Source organism: Scyliorhinus torazame, chromosome 10 (assembly GCF_047496885.1).
Source record: "Scyliorhinus torazame isolate Kashiwa2021f chromosome 10, sScyTor2.1, whole genome shotgun sequence".
Lineage (NCBI taxonomy): Eukaryota > Metazoa > Chordata > Chondrichthyes > Carcharhiniformes > Scyliorhinidae > Scyliorhinus > Scyliorhinus torazame.
Genome location: NC_092716.1, coordinates 221538665 through 221558233, shown reverse-complemented (window position 1 = coordinate 221558233; position 19569 = coordinate 221538665).

The window sequence follows — 19569 nt, the reverse complement described above, 5'->3', positions numbered from 1 at the left end:
AATACCAGATTGGCTGGCGTCTGTTGAGATCTTTGTAGGGCGAGTCGTGTCAAAGAACGCCAGCACTGGTGCCGTGACCAGTTTGTGCTTGAGCTCCTCCCATTCCCGCTGATGCGATTGGTGCCAGTTGAATTCTGTCGATTTTTTTACGAAATGGCGCATATTCGTTGTATGAGAAGCCAGGTTGGGAATGAACTTCCCAAGGAAGTTGACCATGCCCAGGAATCTTAGGACAGCCTTCTTGTCAGCCGGCCGTGGCATGGCTGTGATGGCGCTAACTTTGTCTGCATCGGGACGGACCCCTGACCGTGAGATGTGGTCCCCGAGGAATTTCAGCTCTGTCTGGCCGAAGGCACACTTCGCACGGTTGAGACGCAGGCCATTTTGTCGTATGCGGGTGAAGACACGTCGTAGACGATGCATGTGTTCCTGCGGAGTGGTGGACCAAATGATGATATCGTCCACATATACACGTACCCCTTCGATGCCTTCCATCATCTGCTCCATAATGCGGTGGAAAACTTCAGATGCTGAAATGATGCCGAATGGCATCCGGTTGTAGCAGAATCTGCCAAAAGGGGTGTTGAATGTGCATAGTCTTCGGCTGGCCGGGTCCAATTGGATCTGCCAAAATCCTTTGGACGCATCCAATTTGGTGAATATTTTGGCTTGCGCCATCTCGCTGGTGAGGTCCTCTCGTTTCGGGATGGGATAGTGTTCCCGCATGATGTTGTTATTCAGATCTTTAGGATCTATACATATGCGGAGCTCGCCAGAGGGCTTCTTTACACAGACCATGGAGCTGACCCATGGCGTGGGCTCCGTGACCCTGGATAGGACCCCTTGGTCCTGAAGATCCTGCAGTTGTAACTTGAGGCGGTCTTTGAGTGGCGCAGGAACCCTGCGAGGTGCGTGAACGACAGGGATGGCGTCCGGTTTGAGTCGAATCTTGTACGTGTATGGCAATTTCCCCATGCCTTCAAAAACCTCCTGGTTGTGAGCAAGGAGGGAATGGAGATTTGCGTGGAACTCAGCATCCGGGAAGTCGGATATCTCATCTGGAGAGAGAGACATAATGCGCTGTACCAGGTGAAGGACCTTACACGCCTGTGCGCCCAGTAACGAGTCTTTTGATGAGCCGACAACTTCGAAGGGGAGTGTGGCCATGTGCATCTTGTGAGTTATCTGTAGCTGGCAAGATCCTATGGACGGGATGACGTTCCCGTTATAGTCAACCATCTTGAGCCGGGATGGCGTGATGGGTGGTTTGACGTTCATGGCCTGGACTGCAGAATATGCAATCAGGTTGGCGGATGCGCCGGTGTCCAGACGGAAGGTGACGCGCGATCGGTTGACCGTCAGGGTGGCACACCACTCATCGGCTGGATTGATGGCATTGACCTTGTTGACATCGATGACGGAAACGCGGAAGGCATCCTGGTCATCTGCATCACTTAACTGGAAGTCTTGATGCGTGGGCTGGACGGTCCTGACTTGTCTGCGGGATTGTCGGGGATGTGCCGGATCCATGGGTTGAGCCGAACGACAGTGGGCAGCGTAGTGGCCCATCTTGCCACATCTGAGGCACTGTCGGTTTTTTGCAGGACATTGCCCTTTTAAATGTAGAGCTCCACAATTGCCGCATGTCATGACGTCACGGCGTTCGTTGCGCCACTGCGCATGCGCAGTGCGATCTTGCGGTGGGCGCGCCTGCACAGTGTGTCCCTCGATGTGGCCGTTATTTTTGGCGCGCACCAGCGCGGGAGACCGCGAAAAGCGCGGGAAGCGGCCGCTGTCGTCCGGGCCGTGGGTCGGGAAGTAATCGACGGCCTGGATGCGTTCGACGTCGTGGGCGGCCTGGCTTGCCGATTCGACGGCTGGGGACCCCCTCCGTGCCAACTCGGACGCCTGAAATCGGGCAAAACGGCAGGTAGCATTTTCGTGGAGGACACAGGCTTCCACAGCAGATGCAAAGGTGAGGCTTTTTATTTTAAGAAGCTGCTGGCGTAGGCCACTGGAGGCAACGCCAAAAACAATCTGGTCCCTGATCATGGACTCTGTGGTGGTGCCGTAACCGCAGGACTGCGCTAGAATCCGGAGGTGCGTCAAAAAGGGTTGAAAAAGCTCCTCCTTACCTTGCAGGCGTTGCTGAAAGAGGTATCTTTCAAAACTTTCATTTACTTCAACTTTAAAGTGCTGGTCCAGTTTGAGGATGACCGTGTCATATTTGGATTGGTTTTCGCCTTCTTCGAACACCAGTGAGTTGAAGACGTCGAGGGCGTGCTGACCTGCGTAGAAGAGGAGCATTGCAATCTTCGTTTTATCCGAGGCACTCTGTTTTTCGGTGGCACGGATGTACAGGTCAAATCGCTGCCTGAAGAGCTTCCAATTGGTACCTAGGTTCCCCGCGACTTGCAACGGCTGCGGTTTGTCGGTGCGGTCCATGTCCAGAATGGCAGGTTAGTTGGCAGGTATCGATCCACTCGTGTACCATGTGGTGTTGGGTGTTCTGACACACAGATGAGCCAACACGGTTGTATATGGTACAACGCTATTTTATTTAAACTTACTATGTACAGTTTTGTCTTGACACTCTGCACGTGGGGATTCCCTGTTTGTGATTTTGTAACAGCTCTTCTCCGTGTCTTTGCCCCCAGACCTACTGACCACCAGGTGTCGTGCTCGTGCTTTTTATGTGGTTGGTGTTCTTGTGTGTGATTGGTTGTGGTGTTGTGTGCTCTGATTTGCCTGTTGGTGTGTCCATCATGATGTGTGTGTTTGAATATCATGACATGTGGAAAGGTTGGAGGCACTGGAGAACAACGTAAGGAGGAACAACCTGAGGATTCTTGGTCTTCCTAAAGGTGCGGAGGGAGCGGACGTCGGGGCATATGTGAGCACGATGCTGCACTCGTTAATGGGAGCGGAGGCCCCGGCGGGTCCGTTGGAGGTGGAGGGAGCATACCGAGTGATGGCGCGAGGACCGAGAGCAGGAGAAATTCCCAGAGCCATAGTGGTGAGATTCCTCCGTTTTAAGGATAGAGAAATGGTCCTTAGATGGGCAAAGAAAACTCGGAGCAGTAAATGGGAGAACGCGGTGATCCGCGTTTATCAAGACTGGAGTGCGGAGGTGGCGAGAAGGAGGGCGAGCTTTAATCGGGCCAAGGCGGTGCTTCATAAAAAGAAGATAAAATTTGGAATGCTGCAACCGGCAAGACTGTGGGTCACATATCGAGGGAGGCACCACTACTTTGAGACGGCGGATGAAGCGTGGACTTTTATTGTGGAAGAAAAACTGGAATGAGCGGGTTATTAAAAAGAACGTTTGAACAAAGTGGTGGGGCGAATGTGGGGGGCGAAGAGGGGGGTAAAAAGGGGGGAAAGAGGAGTTTTATGTACTAATCCTGCGATGTGGTAACTTTTCTCTCTTCCACAGGTGGTGATGGGGGGAGGAGGGGAGGTGGAGGAGATGGAGCGTTGGCCATTGGGGGCGGGGCCAAGGGAGAAGCGCGGGCTTGGTTCCCACGCTATGATAATCATGGCGGGAATAGAGAAGCAGGAAGGAGGGGGCGTCGCACGGTGCAAGCCGAGGTCACGGGGGGAAGCCGAGGTCGGCCAGAGTTTGCTGACTTCTGGGAGCAACATGGGGGGAGTAATTACGCTAGCGGGGGATCTAGCGGGAGGGGGGTGGGAGGAGGGAATTACTGGGTTGCTGCTGCTGGGGAGAGGGGGGAGCTGGTATGGGATGGGATGGGCGGGGGGGCACCGCCTGGGGGAGATACAGCTGCGTGGGAACCGGGTGAGGAGCTGGAAAAAGGAGATGGCTAATCGACAAGGGGGGGGGTAGGAAGCCCCCCAACCCGGCTGATCACGTGGAACGTGAGAGGGCTGAATGGGCCGATAAAGAGGGCACGGGTACTCGCACACCTTAAGAAACTTAAGGCAGATGTGGTTATGTTACAGGAAACGCACCTGAAACTGATAGACCAGGTTAGGCTACGCAAAGGATGGGTGGGGCAGGTGTTCCATTCGGGGCTAGATGCGAAAAACAGGGGGGTGGCTATATTAGTGGGGAAGCAGGTAATGTTCGAGGCAAAGACTATAGTGGCGGATAACGGGGGCAGATACGTGATGGTGAGTGGCAAACTACAGGGGGAGATGGTGGTTTTGGTAAACGTATATGCCCCGAACTGGGATGATGCCAATTTTATGAGGCGGATGCTAGGACGCATTCCGGACCTAGAGATGGGAAAGCTGATAATGGGGGGAGATTTTAATACGGTGTTGGAACCAGGGCTGGATAGGTCGAAGTCCAGGACTGGAAGGAGGCCGGCAGCAGCCAAGGTACTTAAAGATTTTATGGAGCAGATGGGAGGTGTAGACCCGTGGAGATTTAGCAGACCTAGGAGTAAGGAGTTCTCGTTTTTCTCCTATGTCCATAAAGTCTACTCGCGAATAGACTTTTTTGTGCTGGGAAGGGCGTTGATCCCGAAGGTGAGGGGAACGGAGTATACGGCTATAGCCATTTCGGATCACGCTCCACACTGGGTGGACTTGGAGATAGGGGAGGAAACAGGAGGGCGCCCACCCTGGAGAATGGACATGGGACTAATGGCAGATGAGGGGGTGTGTCTGAGGGTGAGGGGGTGCATTGAAAAGTACTTGGAACTCAATGATAATGGGGAGGTCCAGGTGGGAGTGGTCTGGGAGGCGCTGAAGGCGGTGGTTAGAGGGGAGCTGATATCAATAAGGGCACATAAAGGGAAGCAGGAGAGTAAGGAACGGGAGCGGTTGCTGCAAGAACTTTTGAGGGTGGACAGACAATATGCGGAAGCACCGGAGGAGGGACTGTACAGGGAAAGGCAAAGGCTACATGTAGAATTTGACTTGCTGACTACGGGCACTGCAGAGGCACAATGGAGGAAGTCACAGGGTGTACAGTACGAATATGGGGAGAAGGCGAGCAGGTTGCTGGCACACCAATTGAGGAAAAGGGGAGCAGCGAGGGAAATAGGGGCAGTGAGGGATGAGGAAGGAGAGATGGAGCGGGGAGCGGAGAGAGTGAATGGAGTGTTCAAGACATTTTATAAAAAATTATATGAAGCTCAACCCCCGGATGGGAGGGAGAGAATGATGGGCTTCTTGGATCGGCTGGAATTTCCCAAGGTGGAAGAGCAGGAAAGGGTGGGACTGGGAGCACAGATCGAGGTAGAAGAAGTGGTGAAAGGAATTAGGAGCATGCAGGCGGGAAAGGCCCCGGGACCGGATGGATTCCCAGTCGAATTCTATAGAAAATATGTGGACTTGCTCGCCCCGGTATTGACGAGGACCTTTAATGAGGCAAAGGAAAGGGGACAACTGCCCCCGACTATGTCTGAAGCAACGATATCGCTTCTCTTAAAGAAGGAAAAGGACCCGCTACAATGCAGGTCCTATAGACCTATTTCCCTCCTAAATGTAGATGCCAAGATCCTGGCCAAGGTAATGGCAATGAGAATAGAGGAATGTGTCCCGGGGGTGGTCCACGAGGACCAAACTGGGTTTGTGAAGGGGAGACAGCTGAACACGAATATACGGAGGCTGTTAGGGGTAATGATGATGGCCCCACCAGAGGGGGAAACGGAGATAGTAGTGGCGATGGATGCGGAGAAAGCATTTGATAGAGTGGAGTGGGATTATTTGTGGGAGGTGTTGAGGAGATTTGGTTTTGGAGAGGGGTATGTTAGATGGGTGCAGCTGTTGTATAGGGCCCCGATGGCGAGCGTGGTCACGAATGGACGGGGATCTGCATATTTTCGGCTCCATAGAGGGACAAGGCAGGGATGCACTCTGTCCCCATTATTGTTTGCACTGGCGATTGAGCCCCTGGCGATAGCGTTGAGGGGTTCCAAGAAGTGGAGGGGAGCACTTAGAGGAGGAGAAGAACACCGGGTATCTTTGTATGCGGACGATTTGCTACTATACGTGGCAGACCCGACGGAGGGGATGCCAGAAATAATGCGGATACTTGGGGAGTTTGGGGATTTTTCAGGGTATAAATTGAACATGGGGGAAAAGTGAGTTGTTTGTGGTGCATCCAGGGGAGCAGAGTAGAGAAATAGAGGACCTACCGTTGAGAAAGGTAACAAGGGACTTTCGTTACCTGGGGATCCAGATAGCCAAGAATTGGGGCACATTGCATCGGTTAAATTTAACGCGGTTGGTGGAACAAATGGAGGAGGATTTCAAGAGATTAGGAGAAAGACTGGAGCCTTGGGGGGGTCCCCGATAAGAAACAACCATAGGTTTGCCCCGGGGGGAATGGATGGGGGATATGGAATGTGGCAAAGAGCAGGAATAACGCAACTGAAAGATCTGTTTGTGGATGGGAAGTTCGCGAGTCTGGGAGCGCTGACCGAGAAATATGGGTTGCGCAAGGGAATGCATTCAGGTATATGCAACTGAGGGCTTTTGCGAGGCAACAGGTGAGGGAATTCCCGCAGCTCCCGACACAAGAGGTGCAGGACAGAGTGATCTCAAAGACATGGGTGGGGGATGGTAAGGTGTCAGATATATATAGGGAAATGAGGGACGAGGGGGAGACTATGGTAGATGAACTAAAAGGGAAATGGGAAGAAGAGCTGGGGGAGGAGATCGAGGAGGGGCTGTGGGCAGATGCCCTCAGCAGGGTAAACTCGTCGTCCTCGTGCGCCAGGCTAAGCCTGATTCAATTTAAGGTATTACACAGGGCGCATATGACTGGAGCACAGCTCAGTAAATTTTTTGGGGTGGAGGATAGGTGTGCGAGGTGCTCGAGAAGCCCAGCGAATCATACCCATATGTTTTGGTCATGCCCGGCACTACAGGGGTTTTGGATGGGGGTGACAAAGGTGCTTTCAAAAGTAGTGGGGGTCCGGGTCGAACCAAGCTGGGGGTTGGCTATATTTGGGGTTGCACAAGAGCCGGGAGTGCAGGAGGCGAGAGAGGCCGATGTTTTGGCCTTTGCGTCCCTAGTAGCCTGGCGCAGGATATTGTTAATGTGGAAAGAAGCCAAGCCCCCGGGGGTGGAGACCTGGATAAATGACATGGCAGGGTTTATAAAGCTAGATTAAGTTTGTTCTAAGGGGGTCGGCTCAAGGGTTCACCAGGCGGTGGAAACCGTTCGTCGAATACCTCGCAGAAAGATAGATGGAATGGAAAAACGAAGGCAGCAGCAGCAGCCCAGGATCGGGGGGGGGGGGGGAAGATGGGGGGGGGGGGGGGGGGGGGGGAGGAGGAACCAGAAGGACTCTCAGGGTTGTTAATATATACTGTATAATATGTATAGGTCGTTGCGACAGATAATTATATATTGGACTGTTAAATTATATTTTTGGAGAGTGTTACTTGTGATAAGGCAGTTGCCAATTAGGGTTAGTTTTCATTTTTGTTATTTATTATTTATTCATTTTTTGTTTATAAAATAGGTCATTGTTATTTGTGTTGTTATAATATTGTGTAAAGGATGCACAATGTACTGTGTTGGTTGACCAAAAATTTTCAATAAAATATTTATAAAAAAAAAAGAAAAGTACTGCAATAATCCTGGGCGATTGCAACCCCATATAGTTCAAATCAAAATGGCAACGGTTGCCTCGAGGACAAGTTCATCTCATAACGAAGAATCCTTGAGGGAAGAGTGATCACAACATAATGAATTTCACATTCAGTTTGAGGGTGAGAGACTTGCGTCTTAAACTTAGACAATTACAAATATACGAAGCCAAAATTGGCTAAAGTGGGCATGGAAAATAGGTTACAAGGTAAGACAATGGATAAGCAGGAGCTAACATTTAAGGAGATATTCCATAACTCTCAAAGATATATTCCACTCAGAAAAAAAAGAGTATTCAAAGGATGAACCATTCCTAACTGACTCATTTAAGGATGGTGTCAAATTGAAAGAAAGGGCAGACAATGCTGCTATGATTAGGAATAGGCCAAAGATTGGGAAAAAATTCAAAACCAAAGGATAACTAAAAATATCGGAGGGAGAGTCAATGAGCAAGAAATATAAAAACAGACAGTAAGAGCTTCTACAAGTGTATAAAAAGATAAAGGAGTAACTACAGTAAATGTTGGTCTCTTGTATGATGAGACTGAGGAATTCATGGGAAACAAGGAAATGGCAGAAAACAAGTATTTTGTATCTGTCTTCATGGAGGACGACACTAAAAGCAGCCCAAAAGGATTAGACCTAAAACAGTCACTATCACTCGAGAAAAAGTACTGAGAAAACTCAATGGACTAAAGGCCAACAAGTCCCCTCGATCTGACATTCTGCATCCAAGGATGTTAAAAGCAAGCAGCTGCATAGATAGTGGGAGTATTGGTTGTGATGTTCCAAAATATCTTAGATTCAAGGAATGTCCCAGTGGATTGGAAAACTGCAAAACGTAACACCTAATCAAGAAAGAAGAGGGAAAACAGGATATTTTAGGCCTGTAAGCCTAACAACTGTCATTGGGAAAATGCTAAAATTGATTCTTATGGAAATAGTAGGACAGTTAGAATTGTCATGGGAGTGTCCCTTTAAGAAAGGTTTTTGTCTTATCACATGGCTTCAGTAATGTAATTTTGTGGGTGGAGCTGAGCTTTGGTTGAGGTTTTTTTAAGTTTCATTTTCAGTTTGACTTCTGTGGACTACAGACGGAGAAAAGAAGTGTTTTGGCCTGTCTCTCCCTATTTTCATTTTACATATCTGTTCCAATAAAAATCACCTTGGTGGTGGCTTTGGATATATAATTGCTTTCCGGAACGAGTTGAATCTGCTGGTTAAAAATTGTATCAGAATTTCAGTAACAAGACCAGTCTCATTCAAGTGAGAATACAGAGGGGACTTCCGGTTGCGGCTTTGCCTAGGTAGGGCGCACGTTCGGAAGCTCCCACCGGGAACGGACTTTTGGGCTCTCTAGAGGGGGCCCAACGGCAATTGTTCGACGGCTTCCAGTGCGGGAAGGTGACAGAAAGGTCCCCCCGACATTATATGGATTGGACCAGGAGTGGAGCGGTGAAAAAAGTGATCTTGGAGCAGCGAAAAGTGAGAGGGAGAAAAAACAAGATGGCGGCGGGTGGAGACCAAGCAGCATGGGCGCAGTGGTCGCAGGAGCAGCAGGGGTTTCTTAGACGCTGTTTTGAGGAGCTGAAAAATGAAAGGCTGGCGCCAATGAAGGCAGCGATTGAGGAGCTAGTGGAGACCCAGAAGGCCCAAGGGGCGGCGATCCTGGAGGTGCGGAAAAAAGCCTCGGAGAACGAGGACGAGATCTTGGGCCTGGCGGTGAAGGTGGAGGCGCACGAGGCGCTGCACAAGAGGTGGGCGGAAAGATTTGAGGGCCTGGAGAATAGGTCGAGGAGGAAGAATCTTCGGATTCTGGGTCTCCCCGAAGGAGTGGAGGGGCCCGATGCTGGGGCATATGTGAGCACGATGCTCAATTCGCTGATGGGCGCGGGAGCCTTCCCGAGGCCTCTGGAGCGAGATGGGGCTCACCGGGTCCTAGCAAGGAGACCCAAGGCCCACGAGCCGCCAAGGGCTGTAGTGGTGAGGTTTCACCGCTTTATGGACAGAGAGTCTGTCCTGAGATGGGCCAAGAAAGAGCGGAGCAGCAGGTGGGAGAACACGGAGATTAGAATCTATCAGGACTGGAGTGCAGAGGTGGCTAAGAAGAGAGCGGGTTTTAATCGGGCTAAGGCAGTGCTCCATCGAAAGGGGGTGAAGTTCGGTATGCTGCAGCCAGCGCGATTGTGGGTCACGTTCCAGGATCGGCACCACTATTTCGAAACGCCTGATGAGGCGTGGAGTTTTCTACGGACTGAAAAGTTGGACTCAAATTGAGGGTTTGTTGTGGGGGGATGTTTACTGTGTATATAGTGTTTGTTCCGTTTAGAGAATGTTCCTCTGGTTTGGGTGCTGGATGGGGATGGGTGAAGGGATTGGATGGGGACACTGTGGGAGAGTGTGGGTGTCGGTGTTGGAGGGGCAGACCCCCACGAAGGAAGAGGGGGAGTGGAGGCCCGGGGATGGGGAATTGGGGTAAGGCCGCAAAAGGAGCTGCGCCAGAGGGGGCGGGGCCGGCTCAGGAAAGCGCGGGCTTTTCTACGCGCTCGGGAAGGACGGGGGTGGGGGCCAGGCGGGGGGGATGGGCGGTGCTGGAGAGGAGTGCACACTGACTGCCAGGGAGGGGAGGGGGGATTCTCACACTGGAGGGGGTCGATGGAATGGCGGGAGAGGCCGGGGTCAGCACAGGAGTCAGCTGACTTACGGTAGTGTTATGGGGGGAGCGAAAGGGCTAGATGTGGATCTAGCGGGGGGAGGGGGGGTAGAGGGGGGTATAGGGTTGCTGCTGCATTGGCCAAAGGGGAGCTGAAAGCAGGAGAGGTGGTCGGGGCGGGGGTCCGCCGTCTTGTGGACTGGGTGGTGCGGGAGGCGCGGGCACGTGGCTGGCCTAGAAAAGGAGATGGCTAGTCAGCGGGGGGGGGGGGGGGGGGGGGGGGGGGGGAGCAGCCCCCCGATCCAGCTGATAACTTGGAATGTGAGGGGCCGGTCAAGAGGGCCTGGGTGTTCGCGCACTTAAAGATACTGAAGGCAGACGTGGTTATGCTCCAGGAGACATTTGAAGGTGGCAGATCAGGTTAGGCTGAGAAAGGGATCGGTAGGACAGGTATTCCATTCAGGGTTGGATGCGAAGAACAGAGGGGTTGCAATACTGGTGGGAAAGTGGGTGTCGTTTGAGGCAATAAATATTGTAGTAGATAATGGAGGTCGATATTTGATGGAGAGCGGTAGGTTGCAGAGGGTGCGGGTGGTACTGGTGAACGTATATGCCCCGAACTGGGATGATGCCAGATTTATGAAACACATGCTGGGTCGGATCCCGGATCTGGAGGTAGGAAGCTTGATAATGGGGGGGGATTTCAACACGGTGCTGGACCCAGCACTGGATCGCTCTAGGTCCAGGACGGGTAAGAGGCCGGCTGCGGCCAAGGTGCTCAGGGGGTTTATGGACCAGATGGGGGGAGTGGATCCATGGGGGTTTGTCAGGCCCCAAGCCAGGGAATTTTCATTCTTTTCCCACGTCCACAGAGCCTACTCCCGGATAGATTTCTTTATTTTGAGTAGGGCGCTAATCCCGAAAGTGGAGGGAACGGAGTATTCGGCCATAGCCATCTCAGACCACACCCCGCATTGGGTGGAGCTGGAGTTAGGAGAGGAGAGGGACCAGTGCCCGCTGTGGCGTCTAGATGTGGGATTATTGGCGGATGAGGTGTACGGGCGGGTGCGGGGATGCATTGAAAGATATTTGGAGGCCAATGACAACGGGGAGGTGCAGGTGCGGGTAGTCTGGGAGGCGCTGAAGGCGGTGGTCAGGGGAGAGCCAATCTCCATCAGGGCCCACAGGGAGAAGAGAGAGAGCAGGGAGAGAGAGAGGTTGGTGGGGGAGATCTTAAGGGTGGACAGGAGATATGTAGAGGCCCCCCGAGGAGGGACTACTCAGGGAGCGGCGGAACCTCCAGACGGAGTTCGACCTGTTGACTACAGGGAAAGCAGAGGCACAGTGGAGGAAAGCGCAGGGGGCGACGTATGAGTATGGGGAGAAGGCGAGTCGGATGCTGGCACACCAGCTTCGTAAGAGGGAAGCAGCGAGGGAGATAGGTGGAGTTAAGGATAACGGGGGGAATACGGTGCGGAGTGCGGTGAGAATAAATGAGGTATTTAGGGACTTCTATGGGGATCTGTACAGACCTGAGCCCCCAGCGGGGGAAAGAGGGGATGCGACGATTTTTGGATCAGCTGAGGTTCCCGAGGGTGGAGGGGCAGGAGGTGGCTGGTTTAGGGGCACCAATTGGGCTGGAGGAGATGGTTAAAGGATTGGGGAGCATGCAGGCGGGGAAGGCCCCGGGGCCAGATGGGTTCCCGGTCGAGTTTTACAGGAAATACGTGGACCTGCTAGGCCTGTTGCTAGTGAGGACTTTCAATAAGGCAAGGGAGGGGGGGATCTTGCCCCCGACAATGTCCGAGGCGCTGATCTCTCTGATCCTGAAGCGGGACAAGGACCCACTGCAGTGTGGGTCGTATAGACCAATCTCGCTCCTCAATGTGGATGCTAAGTTGCTGGCAAAAGTGCTAGCTACGAGAATTGAGGACTGTGTCCCGGGGGTGATTCATGAGGACCAGACGGGACTTGTGAGGGGCAGGCAGCTAAACACTAATGTGCGGAGGCTCCTCAATGTGATTATGATGCCCTCGGTGGAGGGAGAAGCGGTGGTAGTGGTAGCTATGGACGCGGAGAAGGCCTTCGACCGGGTGGAGTGGGAGTATCTTTGGGAAGTGTTGCGGAGGTTTGGGTTCGGGGAGGGGTTCATCAGCTGGGTCAGATTGCTATATAGAGCCCCGGTGGCGAGTGTGGCTACGAATCGGCGGAGGTCGGAGTACTTTCGGCTGTACCGAGGGACGAGGCAGGGGTGCCCCCTGTCCCCCTTGCTGTTTGCATTGGCAATTGAGCCTCTGGCCATGGCACTAAGGGAGTCCAGGAAATGGAGGGGACTGGTCCGAGGGGGAGAGGAACATCGGGTGTCGCTGTATGCGGACGACCTGTTGCTGTATGTGGCAGATCCAGTGGAGGGGATGGCGGAGGTCATGCGGATCTTAGGGAGTTTGGGGACTTCTCGGGGTATAAGCTTAATGTAGGGAAAAGTGAGCTCTTTGTGGTGCATCCAGGGGACCAGGGCAGGGGGATAGACGACCTGCCGTTGAAGAGGAGAATTTTGGGTTACCCCTGGGAAATGCTTTCAGGTATATGCAAGTGAGGGTGTTTGTGAGGCGGCAGCCGAGGGAATTCCCACTGCTCCCGGCACAGGGGACTCAGGACAGGGTGATTTTGGGTGTATGGGTTGGAGAAGGCAGGGTTTTGACGATCTACCAGGAGCTGAAAGAAGAGGAGGAGGCCTCGGTAGAGGAGGTAAAGGGCAAGTGGGAGGAGGAGCTTGGGGAGGAGATAGATGAGGGTCTGTGGGCTGATGCCCTGAGTAGGGTTAATTCTTCCTCCTCTTGCGCCAGGCTCAGCCTAATACAATTCAAGGTTATTCACGGAGCGCATATGACAGGGGCGAGGTTGAGTAGGTTCTTAGAGGTGGAGGATAGATGCGGGAGGTGCTCGGGAAGCCCGGCGAATCACGTCCACATGTTCTGGTCGTGCCCGGCATTGGATGGGTTTTGGAGGGGTTTCGCGAGGACTATGTCCAAGGTGGTGAAAGTCCAGGTCAAGCCGAGTTGGGGGTTGGCACTATTTGGGGTAACGGACGAGCCGGGAGTGCAGGAGGCGAAAGAGGCCGGTATGCTGGCCTTTGCGTCCCTGGTAGCCCGGCGGAGGATCTTGCTATTATGGAAGGACGCAAAGCCCCCCAGTGTGGAAGCCTGGATAAATGACATGGTTGGGTTCATTAAGCTGGAGAGGATAAAGTTTGCCTTACGAGGGTCTGTGCAGGGGTTCTTCAGGCAGTGGCAACTGTTCCTAGACTATCTCGCGGAGCGTTAGGAGGAGGTCAGCAGCAGCAACCCAAGGGTGGGGGGGGGGGGGGGCTTCCCTACGGGTATCTTTGAATGTCATGGGGGGGGGGGGGTTACTGTATACGGGGAAACCCAATGTAAAAGTTATGTATAATTTTTGACTGTTGTGTTTGCGTTTCTTTCTTTTTGTTATTGGGGGGGGGGGGTGGTTTGTTAAAAATTGTGTTGGAAAATTGAATAAACATTTTTTTAAAAATAAAACAAAAAAAAAGTGAGAATACAGAGTAAAAGCAAATTACTGCGGATGCTGGAATCTGAAACGAAAGAGAAAATGCTGGAAAATCTCAGCAAGTCTGGCAGCATCTGTAGGGAGAGAAAAGAGCTGACGTTTCGAGTCCGATGACTCTTTGTCAAAGCTAACAGGCAGAGAAAATGGAAAATATTTATACTGTGGAGTGAGAATGAAAGATGAGTCATAGCCACAGAAACCTAGGGAAACCTGGTTCTAATGGCCACAGAAACAAAGGGGAAAGAGTGCTAATGGCAATCCCCAGAGAGGACAAAATATGTGAAAGGTCAAACAGCAGGGAAACGATCAGAGGATGAACTGTTGATGTGGGGGAGGGGGGGAAGCAAAGAGGAGAAAAGTGAAGGAAAGGTGGATAAGTTGGGGGAGGGAAATTAAATGTATATTAAGAAAGAAAGAAATGGTAAAAGACAGTTAAAATTAAATGAAAACAAATGGGTCGAGTTGGGGTAGAGCTGGTCATCTGAAGTTGTTCAATTCGATGTTCAGGCCGAAAGGCTGTAGCGTGCCTAACCGGAAGATGAGATGTTGTTCCTCCAGTTTGCGCTGCGCTTCACTGGAACATTGCAGCAGGCCAAGAACAGACATGTGTGCATGGGAGCAGGGTCTTTTGTTAAAATGGCAAGCAATAGGAAGGTCAGGGTCCTGAATGCGCACAGACCGAAGATGCTCAGCAAAGCGATCACCCAGAATGCAGAGTGCTGGGCCACACCCTTGAAAAGGAGTTTTTGGTTTATTGGATTTTGTTTTTGAATTGGAACAGTTAAGGGGGAATTCATTCATAGATCGGTATAGCTGTGTGGCATCTTTGTGTTTGTAATTGATAAGAATTCTTGCTGTGTGTTTATATATATATATATATATATATATGGGTTAGCTAAGTTCTTACAATAAAGCTTGTTTTGATCTTGTGTCTCGGAAGACTGATGAATCACACCTGAAGGGAAGGCTCTTGTGCTCATCCTAGCCAAATTCGACATAAAGGTTGTAGGTCAGATGGACGTCACAATATACATTGGAGCTTCTAAGCCCTGGCCCATAACAGAATATCGTAATACAATCAAACAGAATTAACATGGTTTTATTAAAGGGAAAGTGTTTGACAAATTTAGGATGTAATAAGTAGGTGGATAAACAGGAAATCCATAGGTATAGTGCATTTGGATTTCCAAACTGCATTCAATAAGGTAAAGAGATTACGACATAAGAGCTTATTATGGTGGGGTAATATATTAGCTTGGATAGAGAATTGGCTAACTAAGAAACAAAATGGTGGGGTAATATATTAGCTTGGATAGAGAATTGGCTAACTAAGAAACAAAGGATCAGGACAAATGGATCATTTTCAGGTTGGCAAATTTCAACATGGGGTATCCCAAGGATTAGTGCTAGGCTCAACTATTTAAAATCCAAATTAATGACTTGATTTAAGGAACAGAGTTCATTACAGCCAAGTTTGCTGGCAACCAAAAGATAGATGGGAAAACAAGTTAGGAGGATACAAAGTAGCTGCAAAGGAATATAGGTAGGTTAAGTGGACAAACATTTGGCAGATTGAGATTAATGTAGGAAAATGTGAGGTTGTTCGCCTTTTGTTAAAGCAGATTATTTAAATGGAGAGACTGCAGAACTTCATGGACAAAGGCATCTGGGTGTCTTTGCACAGGAATCAAAAGAAGGTTAGCATGTAGGTGTAGCAAGTTATTATGAAGGTAAACTGAATGTTGGCCTTTATTTCAAGAGGGATGGAGTATAAAAGTACAGAATTCTTGGCAGAACTGCACAAAGTATTTGTGAAACGACCCCAAGAGTACCACATTGTGTTCACCTCCTTCTCTTTTTAAAAAAAAATACTTTTATTCTCCTTTTTCACATTTTCTCCCACATTTACACCCATCAACAATAAACAATAATCAGCAAGATATGTCAGTCCCCATAACAACAATCCCATCCGCCCACCAACCCCCAAACCTCAGCCCGCATGTTTACATAAACAAATGACAAAAAGGAATCAGGGATTACCCGTAATCACCCTTAATCTACACAGCCCCCCTCCCCCCCACCCCACCCTCCCCCCCAACTAATGTTCGATGTTATCCAGTTCTTGAAAGTGCATAATAAATAGTGCCCATGACTTGTAGAGCCCCTCCGAGCTTCCCCTCAGTTCGAACTTAACCTTCTCACGGGTCAAGTATTCCAACAGGTCCCCCCGCCACGGCACTGGGTGGAGAGGCTGCTCTCCATTCCAGCAGGATCCGCCTTCGGGCGATCAACGAGGCAAAAGCTATGATATCTGCCTCCGCTCCAGTTTCCAACCCTGGCTGGTCCGACACCCAGAATATGGCCTCCTGGGGACCCGGGTCCAGTTTCACACGCACCACCTTGGAAATTACCATAAACACCTCCTTCCAGTACTCCCCTAGCTTTGGACAGGACCAAAACATTTGAACGTGATTTGCGCGCCCCCCCCCCCCACCCCCCCACCTCCGCAACGCTCACACACATTCTCTACTCCTTCAAAAAATCGGCTCATCCTCGCCCTCGTGTGGTGTGCTCTGTATACCACCTTCAGCTGTATCAGCCCCAACCTCGCACATGAGGTGGAGGCATTCACTCTCCGGGGCACCTCACACCAGACCCCCTCCTCTATAACCTCTCCCAGCTCTTCCTCCCACTTTGCTTTGATCCCTTCCAGTGGTGCCTTATCCTCTTCCAGAATAGCTCCGTACACCGCTGACACTGCCCCCTTCTCCAGTCCCCTTATCGTCAACGCCTCCTCCAGCAATGTGGAGGCCGGTTCCTCTGGGAAGCTCTGTATCTCCTTCCTGGCAAAATCCCGAACCTGCATGTACCTAAACGCTTCTCCCTGCTCTAGCCCATACTTCGCTTCCAGCTCCCTCAATCCGGCAAACCGACCCCGAAGAAACAAATCTTTTAGCGTCTTAATCCCCTTCTCTTCCCATTTCCTAAAACATCCATCCCACCTCCCTGGCTCAAATCTGTGGTTCCCCCGTATCGGCATTTCCCTTGACCCTAAACCCAACCCAAAGTGTTGGCGAAACTGCCTCCAGATTTTCAATGAAGCTATTATTACCGGACTCTCTGAATATTTCCCCGGAACTAACGGGAGCGGCGCTGTTGCTAGTACCTTCAGCCCCGACCCCCTGCACAAACTCTCCTCCATTCTGACACACTGAGAATCAACCCCTCTGACCCAGCTCTGCGCTTTCTCCACGTTCGCCGCCCAGTAGTAGTACAACAGGTTTGGGAGACCCAAACCCCCTACCTGCCTTCCCCTCTGTAGCAGCACCTTTCTCACTCTGGCCACCTTTCCTCCCCATATCAATGAGGTAATCCTTCCCTCAATCTCCCTGAAAAAAGACTTTGGCAGGAAAATCGGTAGGCATTGAAAAATAAATAGGAATTGTTTCATAGATTCATAGAATTTACAGTGCAGAAGGAGGCCATTCGGCCCATCGAGTCTGCACCGGCTCTTGGAAAGAGCACCCTACCCAAGGTCAACACCGCCACCCTATCTCCATAACCCAGTAACCTCACCCAACACTAAGGGCAATTTTGGACACTAAGGGCAATTATCATGGCCAATCCACCTAACCTGCACATCTTTGGACTGTGGGAGGAAACCGGAGCACCCGGAGGAAACCCACGCACACACGGGGAGGATGTGCAGACTCCGCACAGACAGTGACCCAAGCCGGAATCGAACCTGGGACCCTGGAGCTGTGAAGCAATTGTGCTATCCACAAGGCTACCGTGCTGCGAATTGTGGCAACACATTCATTTTAACCGTCTGTACCCGACCCGCCAGTGACAGAGGAAGGCCATCCCACCTTGCCAGATCGGCTTTCACTCTCCCCACCAAACTAGTGATGTTGTACCTGCGAAGCCTCCCCCACTCGCAGGCAACCTGCACCCCCAGATACCTAAAATGAGTCCCTGCCCCCACCCCCGGCCGAGACACCACAAAGTACTCACTCTTGTCCAGGTTCAACTTGTACCCCGAGAAAGACCCAAATACCCGCAGTAGCTCCAATATTCCTCCTATCGACGCACTCGGCTCCGACACATACAGCAGCAAGTCGTCGGCATATAAGGACACCCTATGCTCTATCCCCCCCCCCCACACTATTCCTTTCCATGCTCCCGAACTTCTCAATGCGATGGCCAACGGCTCAATTGCAAGTGCAAACAGCAGGGGGGGGACATAGGACATCCCTGTCTCGTCCCACGGTGGAGAGAAAAGTATCTCGAACTGATATTATTTGTGCGGACACTCGCCTTCGGTTCCTTATATAATAGCTTTACCCAGTTCACAAACCTTGGTCCAATCCCAAACCGATCCAGCACTCCCATCAGGTACCCTCATTCTACCCGGTCAAACGCTTTCTCGGCGTCCAATGCCACAACTACCTCTGTTTTCTTTCTTTCCGCCGGTGCCATAACAACGATCAAAACCCTCCTAATGTCCGAAAACCGCTGCCTCCCTTTCACGAACCCTGTCTGATCCTCCCCTATCACCTTCGGAAGGCACTCCTCCAGCCTACCTGCCAGAACCTTCGCCAACACTTTTACGTCCACATTCAGAAGTGATATGGGCCGATACGACCCACACTCCGTCGGATCCTTATCTTTTTTTAATAACAGGGAAATCGATGCCTGCCCCAAGGTTTGCGGCAACACCCCCTTCCCTATCGCCTCCTCAAACATCCCCCACCATCAGGGGTGCCAACCTATCCTTACATTTTTTTATAATATTCCACCGGAAACCCATCCGGCCCTGCCACCTTCCCCGGCTGCATCCTCCCAATCGCATCCTTTATCTCCTGCTCCACTATTGCTCCTTCTAATGTAGCCCTGTCCCCCTCCCTTAGCCTCGGGTACTCGAACCCATCTAGAAATTCCTGCATCTCACGGTCTCCCCCGAGTGGCTCTGACGTGTACAACCTCTCATAAAACTCCTCAAAAACCTTGTTAATCAGCACTGGGGCCACCACCAACTTCCCTGCCCTATCCTTCACCTGAAGAATTTCCCTTGCCGCTGCCTCCCTCCGGAGCTGACCTGCTAACATACCTTATCTCCATGTTCATAAACTGCACCCCTTGCTCGTCTCAGTTGGCGCACCGTCTTCCTGGTGGACAGTCGGTCGAAGCTCGCCTGTAGTTCATTCCTCTTTTCCAGCTTTGCCAGGTCCCCATCCTCTGCATACCTCCTGTCTACCTCCAACATCTCATCTATTACCCTCTGCCGCTCCAACCTCTCCTCTTTATCCACCCTGGCCTTAAAACGAAATTACCTCACCTCTCACCACCGCCTTTTGAGCCTCCCAGACGACTGCCTTCGACACCTCACCCGTACTATTGAAACTTACATATTCCTTAATTACCTTTTCAATTTTCTCACAGAACACTTGGTTCCCCAAAAGCCCCACAGCCAGTTTCCATCCCGGTCTCTGCGCTGCCCCCTTCTCCAGCACCATATCCACCCAATGTGGAGCGTGATCTGACACTGCAATTGCAGAGTATTCCGACCCCTTGACTCCAGCCAGCAAAGCCTTCCCCACCACAAAAAAGTCGATCCGCGAGTATACCTTATGGACCGCTGAGAAAAACGAATACTCCTGTTCCCTTGGGTGCAGGAACCTCCAAGGGTCCACCCCTCCCATTTCCACCATTAGCCCAGCCAGCGCCTTCGCCCCCCCTGATGGGACCAGCGAGCGCG